At 41.3% G+C, this 5,097-nt stretch overlaps 1 long non-coding RNA gene across 1 annotated transcript in view; it reads left to right on the top strand.

The window, feature by feature from the left end:
* Positions 1–2,323: 2,323 nt before the first annotated feature.
* Positions 2,324–5,097, top strand: part of LOC127007605 (uncharacterized) — a 24,678-nt gene continuing 21,904 nt past the window's right edge. Inside the window, exon 1 of the long non-coding RNA XR_007760302.1 lies at positions 2,324–2,416. This is a non-coding gene — a long non-coding RNA (uncharacterized LOC127007605). The remainder of the gene's footprint in view (positions 2,417–5,097) is intronic.

Raw genomic sequence — 5,097 nt, 5'->3', positions numbered from 1 at the left:
CTTTTTTCAACATAATCATACCGGATAAAGTTATCATTATCATCGTGATTACCGTCATTTATCAGCATTGTGGTAAGATTTCAAAATCATAATAATCATAGTGAAAAATTTCTTTATCGCCACAGCCACAACCACCACCACGACCAAAACCACCAGCCGCATCATCACAAGTAAGGGGAATAGGTACCACGATAATCACTATCACAACTACTACAAACATCACTATAATCATCACATCAGAGACACGTACCCCAGTCCCCGTCGACAGACCGATTTGGTCGGCTCAGCTGACGCCAGCCGGTAGAGTCGGTCTGTCGGCACCCTGCTATGGGCCGACATTGGCAAAGGCCCGTGCACCCCCCTTTTAGGAGGGTATAAATCCTTAACAACAACAACAACATCATCATCATATATATATATATATATATATATATATATATATATATATATATATATATATATATATATATATATATATATATATATATATATATATATATATATATATATATATATATATATATATATATATATATATATATATATATATATATATATATATATATATATATATATATATATATATATATATATATATATATATATATATATATATATATATATATATATATATATATATATATATATATATATATATATATATATATATATATATATATATATATATATATATATATATATATATATATATATATATATATATATATATATATATATATATATATATATATATATATAGATATATATATGTCAGCCACCACAACTATCACAACGCCATTAATTACCAAAGACTGTGTGATAATGAAGGGATCCAGGCAATGACGAACTAGGTGTGTGTGTGTGTGTGTGTGTGTGTGTGTGTGTGTGTGTCCCTCAGCTTCCCCTTCCTTCCTTTTTATTCCCTTCACCTTCCGTTATATTTTCTTTGTTCTCTTCCTCCTTCTCCACACCTGTAATCTCCCTTGCCTTGTCCTTCCACTATTTTCTCCTGTTTCATTTCTTCAACATTCCTTCTCCTCGTAATATTTATTCATATATTCATTCGCATATTTGTTTCCTCGTTTATCAAAGTCCTGCCCTCAACTCCGTATGTATCCGTATGCTTTCTCTCTCTCTCTCTCTCTCTCTCTCTCTCTCTCTCTCTCTCTCTCTCTCTCTCTCTCTCTCTCTCTCTCTCTCTCTCTCTCTCTCATGCTAAAAACAGCATCAAGTCACTTTCTCATTCACCAGTTATCAGAGAGAGAGAGAGAGAGAGAGAGAGACAACTGTTTAGCAATAGTCAATGATGAGTCTCTCTCTCTCTCTCTCTCTCTCTCTCTCTCTCTCTCTCTCTCTCTTCTCTCTCTTCTCTCTCTTCTCTCTCTCTCTCTCTCACACACACACACACACACACACACACACACACATATATATATATATATATATATATATATATATATATATATATATATATATATATATATATATATATATATATATATATATATATATATTAAGATAAAAACGGCAGCAAGTCACTTTCACCGCACCAGTTCTTCTCCTCGTATGTCTTTCTCGAGGTTGCAAACAAAGAGAGAGAGAGAGAGAGAGAGAGAGAGAGAGAGAGAGAGAGAGAGAGAGAGAGAGAGAGAGAGAGAGAGAGAGAGAGAGAGAGAGAGAGAGAGAGAAGAGAGAGAGAGAGAGAGAGAGAGAGAGAGAGAGAGAGAGAGAGAGAGAGAGAGAGAGAGAGAGAGAGAGAAGAGAGAGAGAGAGAGAGAGAGAGAGAGAGAGAGAGAGAGAGAGAGAGAGAGAGAGAGAGAGAGAAAACTGGTTCAGTAATAGTCAAAGTGCTGAGTCTCTCTCTCTCTCTCTCTCTCTCATTACACAAACTTTTCCAGCAACGCATACGCTCCTCTTCCTTTCATTTTCTCATACCCTCTTTTTTACCCCTGTCCTCCCTCCTCCCGTCATATGTTTTTCCTTCCATCCCTTGTCTATCTCTCGCTCCTCCTCTCCTCCCATGGTCACGAAGACAAAACACTCCATTTCGCTCGCTGTCTGACTCATGTAAAGAGAAGCCCAGGGATGGAGGACGAAACATTATCTGTCGCACCTCCGACGGCAACAGAACAACACACGCGCGTGAATCTCCACGGGACAGATTAGTAAGTAATAGCTTCTTGCCAATGCTAGTCTCCTCTTATCCACACAAATACACGTAGAGTTGTTTCTGGATACGTTAGCTAAGGTAGACAGTAGGTTGCATAAAGACGAACGGATACAGTCAGTCACACTCCCTCACATACGCGAGTTTCCAGTTAGTCAGATACACACACACACACACACACACACACACAGTCTCAGTCAGAAGGACGGAGGTTTACATCCGGAAAGACGGCCGAGTTCTCTCGCATATGTAAGTATCCGCAGTAAATACGCAGTACGTTGTTCACGTACTGTGTGTTTCTTACGCCGGTTCTTAGTGGTTTTAGTGATTGTTCTCGCAAGAATGTTTTCAGAGGTTGATATAACTGCAAAGAATTTCAATATTTGTCGTGAAGGGAGTGCTTCAAATGTAATACAGCTGAGGATGATGCAAGTATCTGTCTGGAAATTTTACGCAATGTGTGTATAATATAATATTGCATTGCATTTCGTTTTGTTCAGTAAAAGTAAAAGCGTTGCATCAAGGCGGAGATATGGTTAATTTCATTGTGAATTTTCGGGTGTGTTGTGTGAGACAGCAGGTAGGAAGACACCTACCGAGCGGGCGCAAGCCACTCCCGGTGAGGTATATATGGGAGGTGAGAAGGGAGCTGAAGCCCTCCAAAGACCCTTCCCATGTCCTCACTAACCGTTTCCCTATTGTCTCACCAACACCGGAGAGTAGTTCAGCATGCTCTCTAAAGACAGATCCTCTCTATCCACACCACTGCATTCACACAACATATACACCTTTTCCCAAAATTAAAATTTCAAAATGGCGCACATACACCAAGCCTCGGAGTCCCCGACTGGGGGGGGGACCACAAATTCCCCCAGGGAGGACTCCCCTTCTGGCTGCCGACCCGAGAGGTGTCTTGATAACTCCTCGAACCTCTTTCTTCTCAATTTCTGCAACATTCGCGGCCTTCGCTCTAATTTTCATTCTGTGGAACATCATCTCTCCTCCTCTAAACCTCACCTTCTCTTCCTTACCGAAACACAGGTTTCTGAGGCTACTGACAGCAATCTCTACTCTGTTCCCTCCTACTATCTCTATCCTAAATTTCAATCCAAAGCTGGATGTTGCGCCTACGTGCGCAACGACATCACTTGCTCTCGTGCCCACGACCTTGACTCTTCTGAATTCTCCACCATCTGGCTAAGACTTCACTGTCATTCTATTACTAAATACATCTGTGCTGTTTATCTCTCACCTAACTCTACCAACTATGTAAAATTCTTTGACTATTTGAATTCTAAAGTGGAGCACATCTTGACCCACTCTCCTTCGCTGAAATCTCCATCTAGGAGATTTCAATGTTCCTACCAGCTTTGGCTTTCATCCTCTTTCACTGACCATCCTGGTGAACAAGCCTACAACTTTGCTATCCTCAACGACCTAGAGCAGTTGGTCCAGCACCCTACACGTATTCCCGACCGTCTTGGAGATCAGCCCAACATTCTAGACCTCTTCCTTACCTCAAACCCTTCTGCTTATTCTGTCAAACTGTTCTCTCCGTTGGGCTCCTCCGATCACAATCTTATTTTTGCATCCTGTCCTATCGCTCCTGTACCTCTGGACCCACCGAAGAGGCGATGCTTCTGGCATTTTGCTTCAGCTCGGTGGGACGACCTGAGGATGTACTTTTCCATTCCCGTGGAATGATTATTGCTTCCAGGATAGAGACCCCTCTGTGTGTGCTCAGCGCATCACAGAGGTGATTGTCTCTGGAATGGGCATACATTCTCGTTCTTTCTCTACTCCTCACGCTAAAAAGCCTTGGTTTAATCATGCTTGTTCTCGTGCTGTCAATGATAGAGAGGTAGCTCACAAAAGGTACCAGAGCCTTCAAACTAATGCTAATTATGAACTTTACATTTCTGCCCGAAATCGTGCCAAATCTATTCTCCGACTAACCAAAAATTCTTTCATTAATAGAAAATGTCAAAACCTTGCATTCTCTAACTCTTCCCGTGACTTCTGTCATCTAGCCCAAAACATCTCCTCCAACTTCACTTCTTCATCTTTCCCTCCACTCCTCAGTCCTGACAGCAACACTGCCGTCTCATCTATCTCTAAGGCTGAACTCTTCTCTCAAACTTTTTCTAAAAACTCCACTCTGGACGATTCTGGGCATATTCCTCCTACTCATCTCCCCTCTGACTCCTTTATGCCTGTTATAAAGATTCTTCAAAATGATGTTTTCTATGCCCTCTCTGGCCTCAATCCTCAGAAGGCTTATGGACCTGATGGAGTGCCTCCTATTGTCCTTAAACTGTGCCTCCTTGCTGTCAACCTGACTGGTCAAACTCTTTCGCCTCTGCCTGTCAACATCTACCTTTCCTTCTTGCTGGAAGTATGCCTTCATACAGCCTGTACCTAAGAAGGGTGACCGCTCCAATCCCTCAAACTACCGTCCTATTGCTTTACTTTCTTGTCTATCTAAAGCTTTTGAATCAATCCTTAACGGAAGATTCAAAAGCACCTTTCCACTTCTGACCTTCTATCTGATCGCCAGTATGGGTTCCGCAAGGGCGTTCTACTGGTGATCTCCTAACCTTCTTAACTGACTCTTGGTCATCCTCTCTTAGCCGTTTCGGTGAAACTTTTGCTATTGCGCTGGACATATCAAAAGCTTTTTGATAGGGTCTGGCACAAATCTTTGCTTTCTAAACTACCTCCTACGGTTTCTATCCTTCTCTCTGTACCTTTATCTCAGTTTCCTTTCTGACCGTTCTATTTCTGCCGTGGTAGACGGTCACTGTTCTTCTAAATCTATTAACAGTGGTGTCCCACAGGGTTCTGTCCTATCTCCCACTCTTTTCTGTTGTTCATTGATGATCTTCTTTCCAAAACGAACTGTCCTATCCATTCCTACGCCGATGATTCCA

Source organism: Eriocheir sinensis, chromosome 36 (assembly GCF_024679095.1).
Source record: "Eriocheir sinensis breed Jianghai 21 chromosome 36, ASM2467909v1, whole genome shotgun sequence".
NCBI lineage: Eukaryota > Metazoa > Arthropoda > Malacostraca > Decapoda > Varunidae > Eriocheir > Eriocheir sinensis.
This window is presented reverse-complemented; position numbering and strand designations above follow the sequence as displayed.